A 27,238-nucleotide genomic window follows, 5' to 3' on the forward strand; every position below is an offset into this window, starting at 1 on the left:
TAAGACAATAAAATGGCATCTTTAATATACTGAAAGAAAAAAACGTTACTACAGAATTCTATAAAGAGTGAAAATATGCTTCAAAACTAAAATAATGATTTTTTCAACAAACAAAACCTGAGAGAATTCATTGTCAACAGACCTGTATTCCATGCAATAATAAGGGAAATTCTCTAGCCAAAAGAAAAATGATACCTAATGGAAATTTGAATCTGCTAAAAGGAGTGAAATGTTAAAAAAGTAATAAATATATTGGTAAATACAAAATACATTTTTGCCATTTTTAATCTCTATAAAAATTAATTCTCTAAGTCAAGAACAATGACAATGTACTGTAGTATATTAAATGCATAGAGTACAATAGGTGATAACAATAGAGGAGAGGAAAACATTATCTTAATTGTGCTGATGGATTCACAGGCATATACATGTGCCAAAACTCATCAAACTGTAGACTTAATGTGCAATTTTCTACACAAAAAAATACCTCAAAAAAGCTGTTCTAATGATATATTCAAATATTATAAGCAACTCTATGAAAATAACTTTGAAACTTTAGCTAAAATAGACAAATTCCAAGGAAAAAACACCTTACCAAAACTGAAACAAGAAAAGATAATCAGAGAATCCTATATCTGCTTTTAAAAAATCACAAATTAAAAAATTTTTCCCACAAAAAAAACCTCCAGGCCCAGATGACTTCATTTGTAAATACCATCAAACATTTAAGAAAAATATTTTGTCTTAAATAAATTTTTCCAGAAAATATTAAAAAATGGAATACTTCTCAACTCAATATAGGCCACTGTCTTAGTATCCTTAGCTGCTGTGACAAATGTCATGAAATGGGTTGCCTTAAACTATGGGAATTTACTGTCTCTTGAGGCTAGGAGAAGCCCAAACTCCAGGCATCACAAGGTCATGCTGTTTCCCTGAACACCGTGGAGTTGTAGGGTGGATGCTGGTAATCCCCGGGGTTCAGTGGTTTTCCCGTCACACGGTGATGTCCTCTCCTTTCTCTAACTCTGTTCACTTCTGGCTTCCTGATTCCTCTAACTGGCTTTCTCATCATAAAACCCCCAGTAATAGGTTTAAGGCCCAACCTCATTCAGCCTTAACTAAAAATAACATCTTTAAAAGGTTCTATTTCAGATGGGTTTGAACACACAGGAATGGGTTAAGATTAAAAACACACATTGAGGGAAGTACATAACTCAATATTCCATAGCCAACATATACTTTAAACTCAAAGGTGACAAAAACATAAGGGAAATTACAGGACAAACTATCATGAAAAGAGTTAATAATCTTAGACAAATTTATTAGGAAACCAAGTTTAGAGAAAGGAAAAAATACAATAAAGTAGGTCTACCCCTGGAATGCAAGATAGGTTTCATATCCAAAATAAATGAATATAATCTTCTGTATAAAAAGAATAAAGAAGAAAAATAATATGATCATTTCAATAAATGCTGAAAAGGCATTTGATAAAGTCCAAAATCTATTCATATGAATTCCATTCAAAATCCAAACCTGTTCTTTTATTTTTTGTAATGGGAAAACCTGATTTTAAATTCATCTGGAAAAGAAAATGGACAAAACTAGTCAAGGAATTTTTGAAAACAACAATTTTAAGAGGATATATCTACTCTACAGTATATCAAAATATATCAAAAAGCTTAATTTTAAAGGGTTATACTGTAACTAGAGTAAATGAATATGAAAGAATGAAATGGAGAAACAAAAATTGATACATCTACATGTGAAAATTGAATAAATGTTGAAACTGGCATGTCAAAGTAGTGTATTAAATTTTTTTTTTATTTTTATTGACTTTGTAATAATATTACATTAAAAATATATATGTGAGGTCCCATTCAACCCCACCCCCCCACCCCCCCTCTCCCCCCCCAACAACACTCGTTCCCATCATCATGACACATCCATTGGATTTGGTAAGTACATCTTTGGGCACCTCTGCACCTCATAGACAATGGTCCACATCATGGCCCATACTCTCCTCCATTCCATCCAGTGGGCCCTGTGAGGATCCACGATGTCCGGTGATCACCCCTGAGGCGCCAATGTTCATAGCAGCATTGTTCACTATTGCCAAAAGTTGGAATCAACCCAAATGCCCATCAACAGATGAGTGGATCAATAAAATGTGGTATATACACACAATGGAATACTACTCGGCTGTAAGAACAAACACACTACAAACACATGTGATAACATGGATGAATCTTGAGAACCTTATGTTGAGTGAAGCAACCCAGACATTGAAGGACAAATACTACATGACCTCAATGATATGAAATAAACAAGCTGTCCTAGATAGCAAGAGACTGAACGATAGGCTTACAGGAAATCGGAGGGTGGAGGAAGGATATGAGCCGATGTCTGCAGGGGTGGAACTTAAGACGAGATGGTGGTAAGTATGAACACAAAGAAGAGATAAAATGGGGGCAAGGGGTTGCCTTTGGTTGGGGCTTTACGGGTTTGAGGGTGGCTGGGGAGGGACGGTTGGGTAACGTTGCCCAAAAGTGGGGGGAGGGAGGGGTAGCATACGAACACAGGAGAGGGTTAGGAGGTGGTGGAGAGTAAAATGCCGAGAAAATCATATCAAAATATAATAAAGAGGGTTACCTGTTTAGCATCCATGTATTAAATTTTTTAAAAACTTGTTGGAATGACTGAGTACATTTAAGGACAATAAATAAAATTATATCACTCAAGTTTTTCAAAAAACTAATTCAAGATGGCTTAAATACCTAGTTGTTTTTGAAAGTACTAGAAAATAAAATACATTTATAACTTCAGTATAGGGAAGAGATTCTTTAATAAGAAGCAACACCCAAAAGAAAGATTGCTACTTAACTACACTGAATCTAAAACTTCCTTTTTAGTGTAAACAAAATTTAAAAACTATGAACATCAAACATTTAAGGAATCAATAACACAAATATTACACATACTCTTTCAGAAAATAGAAGGGAGGGGAACACTTCCCAAAACATTTACGAGGCCACAATTACCCTGACACCAAAACCAGAAAATTACATTACTAGAAAAGAAAATCACAGACCAATAACCCTCATGAATATACTTGCAAAATTCCTGATCAAAACATTAGTAAATTGAATCTAGCAATATATAACACAGAAAATATATCATAATAAGTGGGGTTTCTTAAAGGAATGCATGATGGGTTGACATTCAAAATCTAATCATTGTAATCCATCATATCAATACACTGAAAAAGGAAAACCATATGACCATCTTTTAAATGCAGAAAAAGAATTTGAAAAATCCAACATCCATTCGTGATAGTATCTCTCAGAAAACTAGTAATAGAAGGGAGCTTCATTAACCTGATAAACAGCATCTATGAAAAACCTACAGCTAACATCATACTTAAGAGTGAAAGACTGAATGCTTTCACCCTAAGTTTGGGAGCAAGGCAAGGATAGTCACTCACATCAGTTTTATATTACTGAAGATCTTAGCTAGTACAAAAAGGCAGGAAAAAGAAATAAAAAGCCTACAGACTAGAAAAGAAAAATCTGAAACTTTATTTTCAGGCATGGTTTTCTACATAGAGAAGTCCAAAGAATATATTTTTTTTAAATTTTAACTACAAAACTGATGAAGTGAGTTTAGCAAGGCAGCAACGTATAAGTTCAATATACAAAAACAAATTGCATTTTTATATAAAATACTAGCAATTAACAAAAGGAAATTGAAATTTTAAAAACAGTACCACATATACTAGCATCAAAAACCATGAAATACTAGGGGGCATGTGTAGCTCAGGTGGTTGAGTACCTGCTTCCCATATATGTGGTCCCAGGTTCAATCCCCTAGTACCTCCTAAAAAATAAAAAATAAAGTAAATAAAATATGTGCAAAATGTGTGTGCTGAAAACTACAAAACATTGCTGAGAGAAATTAAAAATACATAAATAAAGGAGACATATGCTTATAAATTAGAAGTCTCAATATTGTTAAGGTGTCAGTTCTCCCCAAACTGATCTATAGATACAACACAATCCCAATAAAATCCCAGGTTTCAAATGCCTGATTTCAAAATTTATATTAAAGGAACCAGAATAGCAAAATCAATTTTGGAAAAAAAAAAAACAAAGTAGGGCTCAAACTACCTAATCTCAAGATTCAAAATAAAATTATAGAAATCAAGGTATTGTATATTTTTTTTGAATGATTGGCAGTTCGTTTGAGAAAAAAAAATTATATCACTCATATTATTTTGGACTATGTATTCTGTTCCAGAGAATCCAGATCCAAACAAATCTGGTAAATTTATTTATTTATTTATTTGACAATTAAGATAGCATTTTTTAATATATGGGTAGGTAAGAAATATATTGGTAACATCACTTTTTCCATGTTTTTTACCTTATTTTTCAATATTTAAAAATTTTATACTGCATTATCACTTTCGGAAAAGATTTGGAATTAATTTTCTCTTAAAAGTTTCAAAATATTTTAGCCTATTTCCATTTCATTTTTCTATTTTTTTTTTTACAATATTAGCCAGTTGCCCCAAATTCTTCATCTCAGAAAATCACCTTAATATTTGCTGAAGTCAATGATCAAATTCTAAGATTCTTGAATGTTAGTCAGTTCTCCAAATCCCCAGATCTTTTTTTGAAACCTCATCAGTTTGCTTTAAGAGATCCTAAAATATACTTGTACAAGTCAAGCAAAGTGAATTTCTCAGGTTTGCCTCCATAAATAGCCCAGAAATAGTTATGGATGTTTTTAACTGCATTGAAATCAAGATCCTCTAAGAAATCACTTATTTATGTTCTGAATGCAATGAATGGCAAAATTGCATATCTTTTTTTGTTATAGAGAAGGATGACTATTCTCTTTAACTGGGGATTTTATGGATCATTGACCAATGAATCTTTTCAAAATTTTCACTTTCCTTATATTTATGGTGATTTTAATACAGGTTGTATGGAGACACCATGTGATCATAAGACTCTGCTTTTCACATTATGTTGTTAAAGAAAACAAAAGAAAAACATCTTTTAAATATTCCAAAGAAATCTTGGAAAAAACTTAGCCAATGAAACAGATTTTTTTTTTGCTTCAAGGAAGATTTGTGAAAGAAGAGCATTATAGAGATTAATATTTTTATAATCTTCATATAAGTAATGAGTTTGTGCTGGATACAGTGTTTTGTATCAGTTTGCAAATTCCTAATATGTAGTCATTAATATCAAGAATCAAAACAAATCTCAGCAACCTCCAAATTCTCTTACAGATTTACAGAATCGTTTCTAGTTTAACATACATCACATGTAAATTTATTTTTGACAAAGGTGCCCAGGTAATTCTTTCTAACAAATGAGGCTGGGATAACAGGGCATCACTATGGTGGGAAAAGTATACTTTGCCTGACACCAAATACAAAAATTAAATCAAAATACATCCTAGACCTAAATGTAAAACCTAAAACTATAAGATTTCTAGAAGAAAACATAGGCAAAAATTTAGTTAGGCAAAGAGCTTTTAGATACCACACCAAAAGAAAATTCATAAAAGAAAAATTGATAATTTTGGCTTCAAAAGGCAACTTTAAGGAAATGACAAGCAACAGACTGGGAGAAAATATCTGCAAATCAAGTATCTTACTTGTATCCAGAAATATGATTTAAAAAAAACAAAACACCTCTTACAACTCAATAAGAAGACAACTGAATAAGACATGGGCAAAAGAAATGAACAAAAACTTCATCAAAGAAGAGATATGAATGACAAATAAGCACAGGATGTTAAACACCATGAGTCATTATAGAAATGCTAGTTAAAACCAGAATGAGATACCACTACATGCTTACAAGAACGGCTAACAAAACTGTCACCAGATGGTGGGAATGCAAAACAGTACAGTCACTTTAGAAAACAGTGTTGCAGTTTCTTATTAAACATTCGCTTACCATATAACCCAGAAATCCCAATCCCAGGTATTTATCCAAAATAAATGATAGCATATATTATACAAAGACTTGTATCTGAATGTTTATAGCAGCTTTATTTATTTATACTCATCAAAAATTGGAAGTAACCCAAATGTCCATTAACTTGTGGTATGTCCATTCAAATGAATATTATTCACCAATAAAAAGAATGAACTACTGTTACATGTAACAACATGGGTAAATCTCAAAAGCAATTCGCTAAATAAGACAGACAAAAAAAGACTATATAGTTTATAAATCGATTTATAATATATTCTGAAGAATAAAGGACAAAACTGTAGAGACAGGAGTCAGATCTTTAGTTTGCCAGGCACTGGGGGAAGGGACTTGAGCCCAACTGGGAACAGGGGAACTTTTTGTACTGATGGAACTATTCTTTACATTTTGTAGTGGTGATTCCATGACTATATATATTTTTCTTTTTTCTTTCTTTCTTTTTTTTTTTGTATAGGGGCCGGGGATTAAACCCAGGACCTCATATGTGGGAAGCCAGTGTTCAACCACGAAGCCACGTCGGCTTCCCTGAGTTGGATTTTTCTTTTGTTTTGCTTGTTTTTATTTTTTTCAGGAGACAGCAGACACTGAACTCAGAACCTCCCATGTAGGAGGTGGGGGCTCAACAGCTTGAGCCACATCTGCTCCCCTCTATGTATTTTTCAAAACTTACAGAGCCATACGCCTAAAAAGAGTGAATTTTATTTTATGAAAATTAAATGTCAATATACCTGACTTTAAAATATAACTAAGAACTCCTGGGGAGAAATACATTAATTTAAATTTTATTTCAACACTACAAATAATGTATTAAAATCCAGAGTATATAAAATACTACCAAAAATTAATACAAAAAAGGCCAGTCAAATTTTTTTAATGGACAAAAATAAAAATAGGCAATTCGCAAAGTATTATCCATATCCAAGAAACAGACCTCGCTAGTAGTCAAGAAAATGAAAATTTCAAGAAATGATAATCAGTTTTTCCATCAAAAGAAAAAATTTTAAATACTGATAATATCAATTGTTGATGAGCATGCAGGACAAGTAAATCTCTACAATAAGATCCCATCAATGGGAGTGAGGGAATTTCAAATATATATAGACATACACTTAGCTAAATCAAAGGACAGAAAAATAACTCTGACTCATCTGTGTGATTGTCTTTGGCATTCCAACTCAGTGGACTTGTGCTGTAGAATGAGAATAAGATGGTAGTCTTGAAAATGCTGGTCCCACAGTCATTTTCATCAATAGTAATGGCCTCCTCAACACTCGCAAGGAAGAAATTGAAGTATTAAATGAGGGTCATTGGCAAAACTGGGAGGAGCAAAGAATATGGTAATAACAGGAAAACTTAATGAGTTATAATTTTATGAAATTTGCGTAGATATTCTCAAAATTAAACCATATCAGTGGTTCAGTTTCTGAATTGGAATGCTGGCGGACGATTTAAGGGATTTCAGCGGGAGCGTTTTTGACGGTGCTTAACTTTGACCTCAGGCATGGAGTAAGACGTAACTTCGTGAATGAGCTCATCAAGGGCACAGATTCTCAGTGTATTTTTCTTAGAGAACACGTTAGTACAAGACATTAAGGAGGACCTCGATCACTCTAAGGAGTAAAGAAAGAGAGAAGTAAACTACATACATTTAAAAGATTCTGAAATGCAATAGACAAGACCAAGTAGAGACCGTGAGCCCGAAAGCCGAGGTGAACGAGTGAGCACACACGGGAGAGGTAGCAGGGGCGTGGCGGCGGCGGTGAGCGTCAAACAAAGCTGGTCTAGTCCCCACCGTCACTCACGGGCCCTCGTCAGGGGCACTTTCTCAGCCCAGATTGCTCAACTGTAAAGACAGGTTACTAGTTACAGTCACTTCACAGAACCGTTATGAGGATGAAATGAGACCACGTGGTTAAATATATATATATAATGTATTGGTCATATATTTTCTCTTCACAATCACCCTGCGAAGGAAGCGGGGACTGGAGCGGGAGGGTGGAGCGAGGGAGGACGAGGAGCGTGGCTCCCCATTTTCCTAGGAAGAAATAAGGAAAATTATTTCCTCAAGGCCTCAAGGCTAACAAATTTGAAGTTAAAACCAAGATGAATGCTGAGGTCTTATGTCCTTCGGGATAGCAATCTCTCCGGTCGTGGAATTCCACAAACGGAAATCCAAGTCCCACTACTTTAAGGCGGGTGGGAGAAGGGGGTCCGGGGAGATGGGGGAGAGATCTGGAAAGCCTGGGGAGTCCCTTGGAGTTCCTCCCGAGATGAGGGGCGTACACGCGAGGAGGCGACCCCAAGCCAGTCCCCAGGACTCTCGCACTTCGACCCTCACGACCTCCGCGAGGATCCCCGACCGGTCCACCTGGGGTTCCCCGTCAACTCCACGTCCCATTCCTAGCCCATAGCCGGCGTCCTACTCACCGACGCCGCAGCTAAAGGGGTCGCTCCCCAGCTCCAAGCCGCCAGTACTCCTTTGTAGCTTCCCGGGTCTCAGAGCTGTTGCCATCCGTTGCCACAGCAACCACGAGGCGCGCGCAGCCTAACAAGCCGCGCGATGATTGGAGAAGGAAAGCGTCCACAGCAACCGCCCAGCGGCGGTACTTAGGAAAAAAGTTGGTTTTCAGGAATTCTTCGGGCCTCCCTCCTTCCCTAGTGCACCCTTCAACCAGGCAGGTGTCCTAGGTCTTTAAGGGCTTATTTCATTTAACACCTGCCTTCCTGTGTGGCTGCGGGGATTCCCATTTCCATAGGAATTTTTACCTGGGGTCCTTTCATCTCTTCATGTGGTCCATGAACACCCTAAGTTATAAGCAAAAATTTATGTCCCCTTTATCCAATAAGACGGTCCATAGGTGTAGATTTTTCAAAGGAACTAGAACTTCCATATACATTAACCCCATCTTCCTTCTCAGAGACTGCAAAAAAAGTGCTCTTCCTTCCAGACTTCACCTAGACTATGAGTCTTTTCAAATCATGCCCTGAGACATCTGTCAAAAACTATTAAACTTCATTAATTCACTTATTCAATAGATATTTATCACTAACTATGGGCCATATGTTTATCACAAGATGCTTACTAGGCACTGAAAGAGCGCCATCGTCAAAACAGTGTCCCTGCTTTTCTTCTGGTGTGGGAGGCAACAGATGAATAAAGATCATTTTGAGTTGTGAGAATGAACAAAACACGGTGATATGATGGGAGGGATTGAGGTGATGAGCCTGGGAGGTAGGTAGGTAGGTGGTCAGGGAAGCCCTCTGTATTAGTCAGCCAAAAGGGTGCTGATGCAAAATACCAGAAATCGGCTGGTTTTTATAAAGGCTATTTATTTGGGGTAGGAGCTTACAGATACCAGGCCATAAAGCATAAGTTACTTCCCTCACCGAAGTCTATTTCCTCACTTTGGAGCAAGCTGGCTGCCGACGTCTGACAGGGTTCAGGCTTCCTGGGTTCCTCTCTTCCCAGGTCTTCTCTCTGGGCTCAGGGTTCCTTTCTTCCCAGGGTTCTAGCTTCAGCATCAAACTCCAACATTAAGAACCCCCCAACTCTGTCCTTTGCCATGTCTTTTATGCCCTACTGGCCTACCTGCACAAGAGGTTTATCTGATTAATCAGTAATTACTTAATCAGGTAAACCTCAGAATCCAATATAATCTAATATGCCCAGAGGAAAAAATCAGTTTACAAACATAATCCAATACTTCTTTTTGGAATTCATCAATAATCTCAAACTGCTACAGCCTCCTTGAGGAGATACCATTTGAGCTGACACCCAAGAAGTCACCAGCTATAGAAGAGCAAGAAAGAGAACAACCTAGGCATAGAAAACAGCAGGTAGAAACGAATTTAGGGTGTTAGGGAATCTGAGGGGGCAATGTAGCTGAAACGTGGAAAGCGTGCAGGACTGTGGAAAAACAGGTTGCCCTTCCCCCAGTTCCTCAGGAGACTTATTATTTCTCAGCCCTTCCCTCCTGCCCTTCTGCCCGCAGTCACACCATAGCATAGCACCTATTTCCTTCAAAGCTCTTGTTACTTTTTCCTGTCTGTAAGTCCCTGAAGATACTGTGTCCCTGTTATTCACCATTGTGCCCCTCACCCCTAAAAGAGTAACTGGCCCAGAGTTTGGCACTAAATAAAAATTCACTGGATGCATGAATCTCTATATCACAATACTAGGAACTGGGGTTGATTCTGGGGATACAGCAGTGAACAAGACAGAGACACCCCATCTGCATGGAGTGTAAATGATTGCAGAATAAGTGAATTACAGACTATGTAGGCAGACTAATTATGTGCAGAATTGAATGATACAGACTGTAAGTGTTGTGGGAAGCCATTGAACAATTCCCTTGATAATTTCTTCATTCTTTCAATGTTATTTAAGTTCAACTCCACAAATATTGAATGCCTAAATATGCCAAGCACTGTGATATATAGTAATGAAGAAGACAGACATGAATTTTGCCTGTAGAGGTTATAATCTAAAGCTTTGCTGTCCGTTACAGTTGCCATGAGTCACCTGAGCACTTGCTATGTGACCGGTGTGAATTAGGATATGGTGTAAGTGTAAAATACACCCCAGATTTCAAAGACTTCATGAAAAAGCATGTAAAATACCTCAATGATTTTTTAATATTCATTGGATGTTGAAATGGTAATACTTTGGATATACTGGGTTAAATTAATTATTAAAATCAATTTCACCTGTTTCTTTTTCTATTTTTAATCTGGCTACTAGAAAATGTTAAATTAACTATTGGTTTGTATTATGTTTCTGTTGGTCAGCATTGGTCTAGTGCAGGGGTTCTTAACCTTTTTTGCTCCATGGACGCCTTCTCTAGTCAGGTGAAAACCAAGGACCCCTTACTAGGTCCAAACTATACTGTGTATTATTTAATAAATATATCACACCTGCACCAACACATCCCCACAAGAATAATGTTTTTTTTTAAAGTTTCAATTCAAGCTCACAGATCCCTTATTAAGAACCTGTGGTCTAGAGGGAGCTTAAAGCTAGTTGAAAGAACATGTAATATCTGATAGCAGATGTTAAAATAGACATTTCAGCTGAGGCACAAGAGGTAGCAAATTGAATAAAACCAAGAATTTACAAAGAAAACAAGTCAAACAACTCTTAAACATTTCACACATTGATGTATAAGAGGTTGAGGAGTAAGAGATTAGGGGGGATCTCTGAAAAGAATTTTTAGGGAGGATTTCGCCAAAGAGAGCAGAGCTGTGAGTTCCTCTTCCTGGCTTCCAGCAAAAAGAAAGAGGCTTTAAGGTGGGGATTCCTAACCAGTATAAACAGTATAGTATGGACTTAGTAAGGAGTCTGTGGTTTTCACCTAACTAGCAAAGGTGTCCATGGAACAAAAAAGGTTAAGAACCCCTGCTATAAGGAGATCATCCGATGTGTCTATGGCTCTTGCAGCTTAGGGAGCAAAGTGGGCGCATGTCTGGTTTCCACTTGGATGTTCTAAAAGGCAATGGATGAGCTAGCTAGTTAGCAGACAGAAGAGCAAAGGAAGAATTGCTTGATTGGGAAAATCTGCCCTCACCCATGCCCCACCCCCACCCCCGTAATTTATTAAGGTAAAAAGAATGTGTGAGTGGTGTCTATGGAGCAGATGTGGACCACTGAGAGAGTCTGTGTAGGGTCATTTTATGTCCATTCTAAGAGGGAAATCTGGCTGAACAAAGAGATCTCAACAAAGGGAAGGTGAAAGTATTGTTAGGATCTTAAGGACCAAGGAAAAAGCAAAGAAACAACTGAAAAGAGAGATGTACTTGGACCCAGTAAAAGAACTGCAAGGTACAGATTTCCAGTGATGAGGGTGAGTTCTCTGAGAAACTCTTGAAAGCCCCCACAAGAGAATGTATCAGATTAATCACAGCAGTATCAGATAAGTGGCAACTTCGTTATGTATTTTCCTTTCCTCCCTCCTCATGCTTTAATCTAGGGCCAGAAAACAGTTATCCAGCTGGGGACACAGGTGTGGGGGCCACAGTGAATCCAAGTAGAAGGTAATAGGAAAAAGAGAAGGTCATCATGCTTTCATTCCCCAGGAATGAACCTGTAGTTTCCTGCTTGTAGCAGGTCCAAGCTGAAAGAAAAGAGAAGGCACAACTTTAAGTCCAAAGTTTTGATTATCATCTAGGATGCAACTTTTTTAAAATCAATTTTATTGACACATATTAATAAAGAATACGAGTCCATCCAAAGTATATGTCAGTGGTGTTTGGTATAATCACATAGTTTTGCATTCATCACTACAATCATTATCAGAGAATTTTCATTATTTCAATAATTATAATAATAAACAAAAAAAAATTTTCATCTCTCAATCTCTCTGTGCTTTCCCAGCCATATATAGCTGCTATTACTAGTTATTCTTGCAAATTTATTTATTTATTTATTTATTTTAAAAGTAGTTTTATTGAGATATATTCACATACCATACAGTCTATCAAAATTGTATGTTCAATGGCTTTTTAAAATTTATTATCTTTTTTTTAAAAGATACATAGGTCACACAAAATGTTACATTAAAAAATATGAGGTTCCAATATACCCCATTCCTCACACCCCCCAAATCTCTCACACCAAAAACTTCTTTCACTAGTGTGGTACATTCATTGCATTTGATGAATGTTATTGGAGCACTACTATACAGCATGGATTATAGTTTATGTTGCAGTTTACACTCTCCCCCAGTATGTTCAGTGGGTTATGGCAGGATACATAATGTTCTGCATGTGTCCCTGCAATATCATTCAGGATAACTCGAATTCCTGAAAATTCTCCTGTATCACACCTCTTTTTCCTTCTCCCTGCCCTCAAAAACTTCCATGGCCACTGTCTCCACATCAATGATATAATTTCTTACATTGCTAGAGTCACAATAATTCTATAGTAGAATACTAGTAAGTACATTCTAATCCATATTTTATTCCTCCATCCTGAGGATCCTGGGATGGCAATGCCCACTCCACCTCTCAATTGAGAGGGGGCTTAGATCCCACATGGCTGATGGATGGGGTTCTCCTCCTTCCAGTTGTCGACACTCTCGGTTCTCTGGTGTGGTTTTTGACCATCTTCACCTCTTTGTTAGCAGACCTGGGTAAGTCTAATGAACTGGAGACTAGGTGTTTCAACTCTGCTGAGGCTCAGGGCCCAGCTGGCACATGAACAGTCCAGAGATTCAAGTCTTCTGGGCATACATCAACCATAGCACCAACCACAGGTTCAGTAAAAGTGACAGAAGAGGCCTGTGTAGAGAGGTCACATGTGAGGCCAACTCCATCACACTCCGGAGCACAAATTCCAAAGTAGGACCCACTGAAGTAGGGCAAGGCACTGAACTCCAGAGCTGTCTGCCATGACTGTAGGACCTGGGTGTCTCCCTAGCCCTCAGGAGCAAAACTATCTGGGGTTGTATCTAGTTTGGCTGTCTCTGAGTTCCTGCTGAGACATGTGTAAGCATGACCCCTCTGATGACCTCCTGACTCATTTTGAAGTCTCATAGCCATATAAACTAATTTGTCTTTACATTTCCCCCTTTTATTCAAGATCTTTTTCTAGGGGCATCACCAGCTGGTGATTGGTAGTAATCCCTTGGTGCCAGGGAGTCTCATCCCTGGGAATCATGTCCCACTCTGGAGGGAAGGTAATGCATTTACATGCTGATTTTGACTTAGAGAGTGGCCACATTTGAGCAACATGGAGGCTCTCAAGAGGTAACTCTTAGGCACCCTGCAGCTCTAGGCCTAGTTGAAATTTTAATCACACAGGCTCATAAGCATAGTCATCAGTATCAAGGGCCTATCACTGGACCATCCTTCTGCAATGGTCTCTGCTCTTGCACTTGGGGGATTGTTGCTGTTCCATTGCAGAATGTGACAGAGCTCCCCAGGATGAGAACTCAGCACTCCCTCAGTTGTCGTGTGAAACGCTACCCACTATGTCAATACCCAACCAACATCCGAACATTACTATATACCCTCTATGCATGCCCTGGAGAACTCCCTCCCACACTTGCATCCCCATCAATGACAGCGCACACCACCCAGTTCTCCTCCCCTGCCATAGTTGAACCTCTCTGTGATCCAAAACTTCTTCAAAAATGAAGCCTAATATATTGCCAAACTCAATTAACAGGAAAATGAAATAGTAATGATAGGTTTAAAGATTAGAAATAAAATACATAATAATTTAGAAAAACTAACATAAAGTAAAAAATATATTGGGGTATTAAAAAATGAAAAAATCATGAAAGTTTTTTGATGTTTTGCCTTTCATCACTGTTATAGGTATTTCCCTGTATGTACAGTGGCAAGGCAATCTCTTCCATTTCTTCCTCAGTGTCTTACATCTTTTTATTTTTATGTCTTCAAAAAAGTTTTAGGTCACAGTAAATTCACATATAGAATACAGGGGGCTCCCACATACCCAATATCCTCCCCCTCCTCCCCCCTCCCCAGCAATGATCTTTTTCCTTGTGGATGTTACATTTGCTACAACTAATGTACAAATATTGAAACATAGCTACCAACCATGGTTACATTATGTTTTACATTTTACACTGCACACTTTTAAAAAATTTTGGTTACATTATAGTTTACATTATGGTTTACATTTTAGACCATACATTTCTACACATTTTGGTGAAATTTAACATGGCCTGCATCCATCACCGCACAATCATACAGAACACCTCCATTCCCCCCAGTACCCCCTCTTCCATCTACCCTATTCCTCTCTCCCCACCCAGGGGCCACAGTGACAACCAAGCTTTACTGCCTGAAGGACAAGATCCATAGATACCTGCAACAATGCTAAGGGCTTGACACACTAGTCTGTCCTCCCCCATTGGGAGTCACCCATGCTCTCGAGAGACACCCTCCCCACTGTTAGAGAACATCAGGCCTCCCCAGGATGGGGGTATACAACGCCCTCCTGCCCACTCTATGGGTCTCCACCCACTGATATAATACACCATGACAAGATGAGCACTCATATACTGCCTAGAAGCCTGCTCCATGTGCACCCTGTGCCAGAAGCCCCCATCAAACACCTTAAAAAAGTATTGTGTTTTCTAAAGAGTTTTCTCAACATTATCGTTTCAGCCACATATCTGACAATCTCCTGTGTTCACCTGCTCTCCCCCAACCTTCCCCCTAATTCCACGGACCATCTGACACATCCTCTCAAGCATAGATAGCTCCCCTTAAGCCTTCAAAGCCCAACCCAATAGTATCCCTCTACCCCCATCTCATCCCTTCACTGCACCTCCATTTTATTATAGATTTTGCCCATGTGGCTGTTGACTCACAACCTTCCTCTCCCCCGCCCCCTACTTCCTGTAAGCCTATCTTCCAGTCTGTAGCTCTCTGAGACAGCTTGGTTTGCTTAATTCATATCAGAGAGGCCATGTAGTATTTGTCCTTCAATGCTTGGCTTGCTTCACTCAACATAAGGTTCTCAAGATTCATCCATGTTATCCCATGTGTTGGTACTATATTCCTTCTTACAGCTGAGTAGTATTCCATTGTATGTATATAACACATTTTGTTTATCCATTCATCTACTGATGGGCTTTTGGATTGATTCCAGCTTCTGGCAATAGGGATTAATGCCGCTATGAACATTGGTGTGCATATATCAGTTCATATCCTTGCTTTCAGTTCTTCTGGGTATATACCCAGCAGTGGAATTGCTGGGTCATATGGCAAATCTATAGCTAGTTTTTTGAGGAACTGCCAAACTGTCCTCCACAATGGCTGGATCCTTCTACATTTCCACCAGCAGTGGATAAGTGTTCTCATTTCTCCACATCCTCTCCAACACTTGTAGTCCTCTGATTTTTTGATAGCTGCCAGTCTAATTAGTGTAAGATGGTATCTCATTATAGTTTTGATTTGCATTTCCCTAATAGCTAGTGATGTTGAGCATCTTTTCATGTGCTTTTTAGCCATTTGTATTTCTTCTTTGGAGAAGCATCTATTCAAATCTCTTGCCCATTTTTAAAATGGGTTGTTTGTCTTTTTATTTTCGAGATATAAGATTTCTTTATATATGCTGAATATTAGGCTCCGATCAGATATATGATTACCAAATATTTTCTCCCATTGGGTAGGGTGTCTTTCTTGATAAACTCCTTTGAGGTGCAAAAGGTTTTAATTTTGAGGAGATCCCATTTATCTATTTTTTCTTTCAATGCTCGTGGCTTGGGTGTGAAGTTCATGAAGCGATTTTCTATTACAAGGTCCTGTAGATGCTTGCTTACATTGTCTTCCAAGTTCTTTATGGTCTTGGTTCTTATATTTAGGTCTTTGATCCATCTTGAGTTGATTTTTGTATAAGATATGAGATGGTATTCCTCTCTCATTCTTTTGCATATGGATATCCAGTTCTCCAAGCACCATTTTTAAAGAGGCCATTCTCTCCCAGTTGAGTTGACTTGGTGACTTTGTTGAATATCTGATGACCCTATATGTGAGGCTCTATATCAAAACTCTCAATTTGGTTCCATTTGTCAGTATGTCTATCCTTGTGCCAATATGCCATTTTGATCACTATAGCTTTGTAGTATGTTTTAAAGTCAGGTAGTGTGATTCCTTTGATTTCATTTCTCTTTTTCCACATGTCTTCGACTATTCTGGGCCTCTTTCCATACCAAATAAATTTCGTGGTTAGTTTTTCCAGTTCATTAAAAAATGCTGTGTTGGTTTTTATTGGGATTTCATTAAATCTGCAGATCAGTTTGAGTAGAATAGACATCTTAATGATATTTAATCTTCTTGTCCATGAACAAGGAGTGTTCTTCCTTTTATTTAAATCTTCTTTAATTTCCTTTAACAGTGTTGTGTAGTTTTCTGTGTATAAGTCTTTAACATCTTTAGTTAAATTTATTCCTAGGTATTTGATTTTTTTGTTCACTATTGTAAATTTTTTTCTTGATTTCCTCTTCAAATTGCTTGTTATTGGTGGACAGAAATGCTACTGATTTTTGCACATTGATCTTATAACCTGGGACTGTACTGAATTCATTTATAAGTTCTAGAAGCTTTGTAGCAAATTTCTCAGGGCTTTCTATGTATAGAATCATGTCATCTGCAAATAGTGAAATTTTGACTTCTTCCTTTCCAATCTGGATGCCTTTTATATCTGGTTCTTGCCTCAGTGCTTGAGCAAGTACTTCTAACACAATGTTAAATAGAAGGGGTCATAGTGGGCACCCTTGTCTTGTTCCTGATCTTAGAGGGAAAGATTTTAGGATTTCACCATTGTAAATGATGTTAGCTGTGTGTTTTTCATATACAACCTTTATCATGTTCAGAAAGTTTCCTTCTATTCCTATCTCTTGCAGTGTTTTTATCAGGAAAGGGTGCTGTATTTTGTGAAATGCTTTTTTCTGCATCTATAGATATGATCATATGAGTTTTTTCTTTCGATCTGTTTATATAGTGTATTACATTGGTTGATTTTCTTATGTTGAACCATCCTTGCATACAAGGGATGAAACCCACTTGGTATAAATTCATTGATGTGTTGTTGAATACTATTAGCAAGTATTTTGTTGAGGATTTTTGCATCTAGGGTCATTAGAGAGATTAGTCTGTAATTTTCCTTTCTTGCAGTGTCTTTGTTTGGCTTCAGTATCAGGGTAATGTTGGCATCATAGAATGAGTTAGGCAATGTTCCTTCTATTTCAATTTTTTGGAAGAGTTTAAGCAAGACTGGCATTAGTTCTTTCTAGAATGTTTGGTAGAATTCACCTGTAAAGTCATCTGGCCCAGGGCTCTTCTTAGTTGAGCGGTTTTTAATGACTGATCTATCTCTTGATTGGTTTGTTGAGATCATCTGTTTCTTCTTTTGTCAACATAGGCTGCTTATGTGTTTCTAGGAATTTGTCCATTTCCTCTAAATTGTCCTTCTTGTTGGCATATAGTTTTTCAAAGTATCCTCTTCTGATACTCTTTATTTCTGTGGGATCAGTGGTGATATCCCCTTTCTCATTTCTTATTTTGTGTATTTGCATCTTCTTTCTTTTTTCCTCTGTTAGTCGAGCTAAGGATTTGTCAGTTTTATTGATCTTCTCAAAGAACCAGCTCTTTGTTTTGTTTATTTTTTCTAGTGCTTTCTTATTTTCTATTTCATTTAGTTGTGCTCTAGTCTTTGTTATTTCTTACTTTCTTCTTCCTTTGGGGTTAGTTTTTTGGTTTTTTACTAATTCCTCCAAGTGTACAGTTAGGACTTCGATTTTACCTCTTTCTTCTTTTTTAATATATGAGTTTATGACTGTGAATTTCCCTTTCAGTACAGCTTTTATTGCATCCCGTAAGTTTTGATACATTGTGTTGTCATTTTCACAAGTTTCAAGGTAGTTACTGATTTCTTTTGAGATTTCTTCCCTGACCCTCTGTTTGTCTAAGAATGTGTTGCTTAACTTCCATATCTTTGTGCCTAATCTGGTTCTCTGCCCTTGCAGATTTCCAGTTTCATTCCATTGTGGTTAGAGAAATTATTCTGTATGATTTCAGTCTTTCATTGAGACTTTCTCTGTAGCCTAGCATGAGGTCTCTCTTGGAGAATGGTCCATTTGTGCTTGAGAAAAATGTATATCCTGCTGTATTTGGGTGTTGTGTTCTGTATATGTCTATTAGGTCCAGATCCTCTAATATATTATTCACAGTCTTTGTTTCTTTATTGGTTCTCTGTCAGTATGTTTTAATGGTGATAATGGTGTATTAAAATCCCCCACTACAGGGAAGCGGACTTGGGCCAATGGATAGGGCATCCGCCTACCACATGGGAGGTCCGTGGTTCAAACCTCAGGACTCCTTGACCTGTGTGGAGCTGGCCCATGCGCAGTGCTGATGCACACAAGGAATGCTGTGCCATGCAGAAGTGTCCCCTGCATAAGGGAGCCCCACAGGCAAGGAGTGCACCCCATAAGGAGAGCCGCCCAGTGCAAAAGAAAGTGCAGCCTGCCCAAGAATGGTGCCACACACACAGAGAGCTGACATAACAAGATGATGCAACAAAATGAAACACAGATTCCCAGTGCCTCTGATAAGGATAGAAAGCGATCAGAGAAGAACACGCAGCGAATGGACAGAGAGCAGACAACTGGGGAGGAGGGTGGTAAGGGGAGAGAAAAAAAAATCCCCCACTATAATTGCAGAGGCATCTATTCCTCCACTTAGTTTTTCCAGTGTTTGCTGTATGTATTTTGAGGTGCCCTGGTTAGGTGCATAAATGTTTATGATTGTTCTTTCTTCTTGAAATGTTACCTCTTTTACTGATATATAGTGTCTATCTTTGTCTCTCACAATAGTTTTGCATTTAAAGTCTATTTTGTCCAATATTAGTGTAGCTACTCCTGCCCTTTTTTTGGTTATTGTTTGCTTTTAAGATTGTTTTCCAGCCATTCACTTGAACCATTCACTTGAGCCCCTGGGTCTAAGGTAGGTTTCTTGTAGACAGCTTATAGATAGGTCATATTTCCTTATCCATTCTGCAAATCTGTGTCTCTTGACTAGTGAGTTTAATCCATGAACATTCGGTGTTATTACTTTCAAGGAATTAGTTACATTAGCCATATTTTCTTTGGATTCATGTATATCATATGTTGTTTTTATTTCTTTTTGTCTTTTTAGTTGTTCTTACACTCTCCTCCAACTCTTACTCTCCTGTTTCTTTCTTTCAACCTGCAGAACTCCCTTTAGTATTTCTTGAAGGACAGGTTTCTTATTGGCATACTCCTTTAGTTTCTGTTTATCTGTGAATATTTTGAATTCTCCATCATTTTTTTCTTCTTTATTTTCTTTTAAATGTTACATTAAAAAAATCTGAGGTCCCCATATATCCCCACCCCCCTCACCCCACTCTTCCCACACCAACAACCTCTTCCATCACCGTGGCACATCCACTGCACCCAGTGAATACATTTTGGAGCACCACTGCACCACATGGACAGTGGTCCACACTGTAGTCTACACTCTCCCCCAGTCCACCCAGTGGGTCATAGCAGGACACACAATGTCCAGCATCTGTCCCTGCAGCACCACCCAAGACAACTCCAAATCCTGAAAATGCCCCCACATCATATCTCTTCCTCCCTCCCCCCACCATCAGCAGCCACCACAGCTACCCTCTCCACATCAATGCCACAATCCCTTCCATCATTTTTGAATGCCAGCTTTAATGGATAGAGTATTCTTGGCTGGAATTTTTTTTCTTTTATTACCTTGACTATGTCATACCACTGCCTTCTTGCCTCCATGGTTTCAGATGAAAAATCAGCACTTAATCTTATTGAGCTTCCCTTGTATGTGATGGTTCTCTTTTCTCTTGCTGCCTTCAGTATTATCTCTTTGTCTTGAGCATTGCATAATTTGACAAGTATATGTCTTGGAGTAGGCCTGTTGGAATTTATACTTTTTGGGGTGCACTGCTCTTCCTGGACATGTACATCCATCTCCCTCAATAGGTTTAGGAAGTTTTCAGCCACTATTTCCTCTAACACCCCTTCTGTCCCCTTTCCCTTCTCTTCTCCTTCTGGGATGCCTATAATGCTTATGTTTGTGTGTTTTGTGTTATCATTCAAATCCCTAAGTCCTTGCTGGATTTTTTCTATCTTTTTATCTATTAATTCTACTATCTGTTTGATTTCTGATGTACTGTCTTCCACAGCACTAATTCTTTCCACTGTCTGTTCAAATCTGCTGTTATTTGCTGAGAGTGTATTTTTGATCTTTTGGATTGTGCCATTCATCAGTATCATATACATTATCTTTTTGTGAATGTTCAAATTTTCTGCAGTATGTTTTCCATGTGTTTTCTTAATGTCCTTAATCTCTTCCTTCACTTCATTAAGTTGGCCCATGATATTTGTTTGGACACCCTTGATTAGTTGTTTGATGTTCTGCTTCTCTTCTTGGTTTTTAGTTTGTTTATTGGACTGGGCCTTGTCTTCCTGATTATTGGTATGATTTGTAATTTCTTGTTGCTGTCTGGTCATTGTTTTATCTTGATGAGTTTTTTCAGTTGATTAGCTTTTCCCTCTAGTCTCAGGTTTTATTTAGTTGCTGTTTTTGTGTGTGTGTTGTTTTCTCTTTGACACTTTGTTCTTCTTATTCTCTTTCCTTGTTATTGTGTAAGCTCCCTTGAAGGAAAAAGATTAGGGCCAGGGAAAGCAAAAGAGGTAAGAAAAGAAAAAATATAATAGTAATATTGATAGTAAAATTTAGCAGAAGAACTATGTAAGACCTAGAAGAATGAATATTAAACTCATGTAGGCAGTGTAGAGTTATAGAAATAAAAAAGTGGAGTGCCTACAATGAAATGGGAAACTAATATGGAGAAAAATATAGTATGAATTAAAAGACCAGTGTCATGAGGAGAGAGGGGAAGAGAAAAGTAAGGACAAAAACTGAAAGAGTTAATAAAAGATAGAAAACAGAATAGAAGTTTTAGAAATAAAAAGCAGGAAAAATTGGGGGCTAAAAAAAAAAGAGGTGGAATGTGAGAGCAACAACAGAAGGCAGAAGATAGAAAGATGTAGGAGGGAAAAGAGATAACATTGGTAGCCAAAATCGGTGCACACAGAAAAGAGGATATTGAAGAAAAGGAAACACAGCAAACAAGAAACAAGCTGAAAAAAAAAGAAAAGAAACAAGCTGGCAGCACCTAATTTAAAAAGGGGGGAGGGGGATGAAGAGGAACAAAAGACAAGAAAAAAACAAAAAACAAAAACAGACAAACCCACAAGCAAGGAGTCAACCAAACACTAAGAATAAACAGACTTCCCTCAAGCCCCTGTGGAGCTTGTAAGGCTGCCAGTGTTTATCAAGCAATTACCCTGCAGCTTTCTCACTGCAGATTTTGAAGTAGGTTTTAGTGAGTAAACTAAGTTAATCATACAAGAAAAGTAATCTTTTTTTTTTTTTAAAGAAAAATAAGAGACCCAAGGGAAGCTAATACAAGGATAATGTCTATGTTTTCCCTGTCATAAAGTACCAGCTAGATTTTTAATATCCCATTGGGGTACTCTTAAGAGGAGCTGGGAATCAAACTAAAGACCTTATATATTCAAGGCTGAAACTCCTCCACTGAGCCAAACCTTCCTGCTGGGTTGATTAACTCTTCAATCCTGGGACAGGATTGACTCTTTGCAATTGGATAAACTGCTAATTAGGAATCTGTTCTCCACAACACCACCCCACACCCCGCTTTTTTTTTTTTTTTCTAACGACTTTCTTTCCCAGGGCAGCAGGGAGCAATAACCTGTGTGAGAGTTCCCTTTTGAAATTCAAATGGGACCCTGTTGACTTGACTCACCACAGAAAAAATGTCTCTCAGTCTCTTTGAGAAATAGAACCTGCACCTTGCCAAGACCCCTAAATATGCTCTTGGAAACTTATTAAGCACTTCCCACTGTCCCCCTCCCTTAGGTGGGTTGCCCAGGACTAGTTAATTGCCTAACTCCAAACTTCTCCCAGACCAATTTTCCCTATCCCAGGGAGGTTAGGTAAATCAGGCTGCCTGAGCAGATTCGCCTCTCCCCTCTTCCTGATTTCTCCTCAAGCCAGGCTGGTATGCTCCTCAAAGATCGAAATGGGGGGTCCAGACAATAGAACCTGCACTCAGGGGATCCCTCTCCACTCTTCACCGGAACACTCCCACCCTCGGAGTTTGTCTCTTCCAGCTGACTGACTGGCAAGGGTCAGGGAAGGAGGCTTCCTGCCCTGAGGGAGGGGCTTAGCCATCCCACAGCTCCAGCCTCAAGCCCAGAAAGTCATGATTTTACGTTGACAATGACTCTTTTTGTTGCGCTCACTCCAGATCAATGCCCTGAGCCTCCTGCCTTGAGGGTTCCCAAAACAGCCCCCTCAGGCAGGATTTCACCCGTCTCCATTTTTTGTGGGAGAAATGGTGTGGGTGCACTTACTCCGACCCCATTTGCCCCTCCGCAACATTTTAATAATTGTAACTGACTGTCTTTTGACACCTAAGAGGGCCCACAAATGACTTGGCACCTGCCTGAGTTCACCCAGGGACAGAAGAACAACTGGCACCATGGAGAAAATTGAGAGACCAGAAGACAAAAATTGAGTTGCTTTATTGCCTGTAGACCATTAATCATGCTTGTTGTATTTAACAGTTACATAAGAAATATGAGACAGGCTATAAATATAGGTAGAAATATGTTCTTCTTGAATGTACAGAAGAAGATGTATAGTGTTTAGATTAAGGTGCATATCATAGGGAGGAAATAGATTATCTAATGTCACAAGCACCTTAACTTAAGACCTACGACTATGCTCTAATCTCCAGCTTCCAGCTTTTTTCCCTTTAACAACCCTTTCCCTGCACACACACCCACATCCACAGAGCCCTTGCTTGGGGCTGATGAGAGCTGTGTCAGTGGCCAGGGCCACTGTTCCTCTGGTTCCCATCTGCAGCTGCTATGCAATCCCGGTAGCCTGGTTTGTTCTCAAGTGCCAGGTAGAAGGTAGACAGACAAGCCTTTTCAGGGAAAAACAAAACAAAAAATCCACTCAGCTGGAAATGGACATCCCACTATAGGCTATTTATAGTATTAAAAAGTAGATCCAAAAGAGACCCACGGGTTCTATGGTCATGGCAGAAGGGGTTCACTGCCATGACAGATGGCCCTTCTTTGGAGCTGGTGTTCTGCGTGATGGAATTGGACTCAGAGGGGATCTCTTTTCACAAGACTTGCATGCTACTTTATTGGAATTGTAGTTGGTGCTGGGTTTAAGATATATGTAGGGGATTTGAATCTCTGGACTGATAATATGACACCCAGGCCCAGAGCCTCAACAGACTTCAGCTCCTACACTTTGATTTATTGGACTTACTCCACTCAGCTAACATGGAGTTGAAGAAGGTCAACCACCACAACGTGGAGCCTAGAGTGTCTACAACTAGAAGCAGGAGGAGTGCATCCAGTACCCATGTGGAATCTAAGCCCTCACTTGACATAGGTGTGCAATGGACACAACCAATCCAATGTCCACAGAGAAAATGTGGAATGGGTGTGGGAACGGTAGCCATGGGGGCTGCTGGGTGTGGGGAACGGGAGGAAGAGATAAGATGTGGAGGTGTTTTCGGGACGTGGAGTTGTCCTGGATAGTGCTTCACGGACAATTACGGGACACTGTAGATCCCCCAGGGCCCACTGGATGGAACGTGAGAGAGTCTGGGCTATGATGTGGACCATTGACTATGGGGTGCAGCGATGCTCAGAGATGAACTTACCAGGTGCAATGGATGTGTCATGATGATGGGAGAGAGTGTTGCTGTGGGGGGAGTGGGGGGCGGGGGCGGTGGGGTTGAATGGGACCTCATATTTTTTTTTAATGTAATAATGTAATAAATAATTTAAAAAAATTGTTAGAACAAGGATGCCTAATTAAATAAATCTAAAAAAACAAAACAGAACAAAAAAAAAAAAAAGTAGATCCAACTGGGCAATCACATTTTTGAACATACATTCCCCTTCAAGTAATTAGACTAACAGAAAGGATGAAGACTTCTCTATTCTTTATCAGAGCTGCCTGATCCCTCAGGAACCTCAGATTTGGACTGGGGAGGAGAGATGAGGCAAGGCCCTCTTCTCTCTAAGGTGTGAGCACATAATTAGCCAAAACAAGCCTTGTTCAGACCTCAGAGTGGTTCAAGTAGACCAGCTACCTTGAGCATCCCTAATGGCCTAGCTCAGTTATCCTGGTCCATCTAAGGATCTAACCAGAGGAGGGTCCTGGGCAAGAACCTGGAAGGCCAGCACTGAAAAATCATGAGATATCATTGTAAAGAGTCTTGGAAATCAATGTGTGCAAAAATTTCAGAGCACAGTAGTTGCTTATGAGCAACGGTTTTTCTTGCTATTCTGAGTTGACTCTGACATTTACAACCTGTCTGGGGTTTGTTACTTAACCTCTTGGACTATAGTCCCCCACTTTTAAAAAATAAGACCCACTACTGCATAGGACTGTCAAAGATTAGATAATAATATAAACCAAGAGCTTACTAAATGAACTATAGCATTATTATTAATGCATTTGCCATCCTTCAGGCCAGGCTTCTATCTTTTCACCATCACCCTCAAATAGTCACTCAGCCCATGTCTAAACTCCTGCTTTTCATTCTTTCATCTGTCAAACATTGACTGAGAACCTGCTAACCACTAGACCTTATGTGAGGCACTAGGTACATCAAGATGAAGTCTTTGCCCTCAAAGGCCTCACAGTCTTTGGGAGGGATGGTGGGGCTGGGAGTGCTAATTGTCTATACCTTCTCAAATATCAGATCAGGCATCACACCACTCCATTCATAAACAACTAACTTTTTTTGGAAACTTCTTCCTGAATTAACCCAGAATGTGGTCCCCAATAATATATCTAATTCCTCTTTTTCATAACAGTCCTTCAAGTATTGAAAACCTATCCATCATGGCCTTCCAAGTCCTCCATTTTTTCAGACTAAACCTCCTGAGCTACATCAACAGTTTCTCATATGGCAGGATTTCTAGTCCCCTTATATCCTAGTCATGCTTCACTGGACAAACTCAGTTTGCCAAGGCCCTCCTTGATCATTGCTCAGAAAAAAACACAGTTCACTCAAGTGTTCCAAGTAGCGTATAAAGTGGGATCATTGTGAGGAAAAAAATTTGATTCCTCACATTCTGTTTTATAGGAATTAAAAAAAAAAAAATAACCAGTTTCATTTTGTAAGTAGTTACCATCAGAATTCCTTTATTTTTTTAGGTACCGGGGCCAGGGATTAAACCTGGGACCTTGTATGTGGGAAGCTGGCACTCAACCACTGAGCCAAACCAGCTCCCCTGCGTTGGTTTTTTTCAGTTGTTTGCAGGTTTTTTGTTTTTTACTTTTTTTAGGAGGAACCAAGGACCAAACCCAGGACCTCCCATGTAGGAAGCAGGTGCTCAACCACTTGAGCTATGTCCATTCCCCTTCTGTTGATTCTTGTGTTCCGTAAATAACAGACTTAAGAAGGCTGAAGAAGTGACAAAATCGAGACTAATTTCCCTACCCTTTCAACTGCTCTATTTTGTCTTAGTTGGGGCTTTTTGTTGCAAGTTAGAGAAATAAAAACCAGTTTAAAAAATAAAACTCTTTGTTGAAGATTTCAACAAAATCACAGAACCTGAGGGCAGCTAATCTCAGGAGATTAAAACCAGAACTGGCAGCTAAACAGAACTAAAGCAGAGCTCATCTCTCCTTCTGTCTAGTTATCTCTGGGCCCAAATATCCTTTCATTTCTGCTTCTCTCTCTGCATCTACTTCATTTTTCTTCCTCACCTCAGTCCTGCCTTTTTCTACTTCTCTGCCCTAATCTTACAAAATAGTTATCCCAGCCCCCCACATAGCTACCCCCTAAATTCCCGGGTATCTCTAAGTCTCTAAATGTAGTGGATTGAATGGTGGCTCCAAAAAAGATATGTCTGCATCTTGGATCCTGTACCTGAACCAATGACGAATGTTCTCATAAGAGACAGAACAGAAGAAGACACAGACACATGAAGGGGAGAAGGCCATCTGACCACAGGTACAGAGACTGAAGTGCTGCAGCCAAGGAATGCCTAGGGCCATCAACAACTGGAGGAGCCAAGCAAGGATTCTCCCCAGAGTCTCCAGAGGGAGTAAGGTCCTGCCGATACTTTGATTCAGAACTTCTAGCCTCCAGAACTGTGCAGGAATAAATTTCTGTTGTTTTTACCCCCAGTTTGTAGTAATTTGTTGCAGCAGCCATAGGAAATAAACCACTAACTTACTTCCAAATTCTTGGGTGAGTCTGATTGGCTTAGGCAGATATAAGAGGCACATCTCCACACACACACCCCCCACCTTTGTCCAATTAATTTCACCCAATGAGATGATTCACATAGGATGAACTTGGCTGTAGGGCCCACTCCTGGGTGGAGGGTGGTTGTTGGTGTCAAGAAAGTGGAGGAGGGCTGGATAGATACCACAATGGCTACCTTCTACCTGGGAATTCTCTAATCATCCATGTTCCAAACTTCCTTCATTTTCCAAACCTCTTCTCCCATCTCTACATCCTATTTATTCTTACTTCGAAACCAATGCAACACTTTTAGACCAGTTCTCTCTGGCTTTGAGCTTTATTTCTAAATATGTTTCAAAATTTCCCACTTTTATCCATCTCCCCT

At 39.0% G+C, this 27,238-nt stretch overlaps 1 protein-coding gene across 2 annotated transcripts in view; it reads right to left on the minus strand.

The window, feature by feature from the left end:
* Window positions 1–8,558, minus strand: part of HYDIN (HYDIN axonemal central pair apparatus protein) — a 516,844-nt gene extending 508,286 nt beyond the window's left edge. For both annotated transcript variants that reach the window (XM_071209089.1, XM_058279757.2), the window contains exon 1: window positions 8,439–8,558. The gene's annotated coding sequence lies outside the window, so the exon portion shown is untranslated. The remainder of the gene's footprint in view (window positions 1–8,438) is intronic.
* Window positions 8,559–27,238: the final 18,680 nt, after the last annotated feature.

Source organism: Dasypus novemcinctus, chromosome 18 (assembly GCF_030445035.2).
Source record: "Dasypus novemcinctus isolate mDasNov1 chromosome 18, mDasNov1.1.hap2, whole genome shotgun sequence".
NCBI classification, from domain to species: domain Eukaryota; kingdom Metazoa; phylum Chordata; class Mammalia; order Cingulata; family Dasypodidae; genus Dasypus; species Dasypus novemcinctus.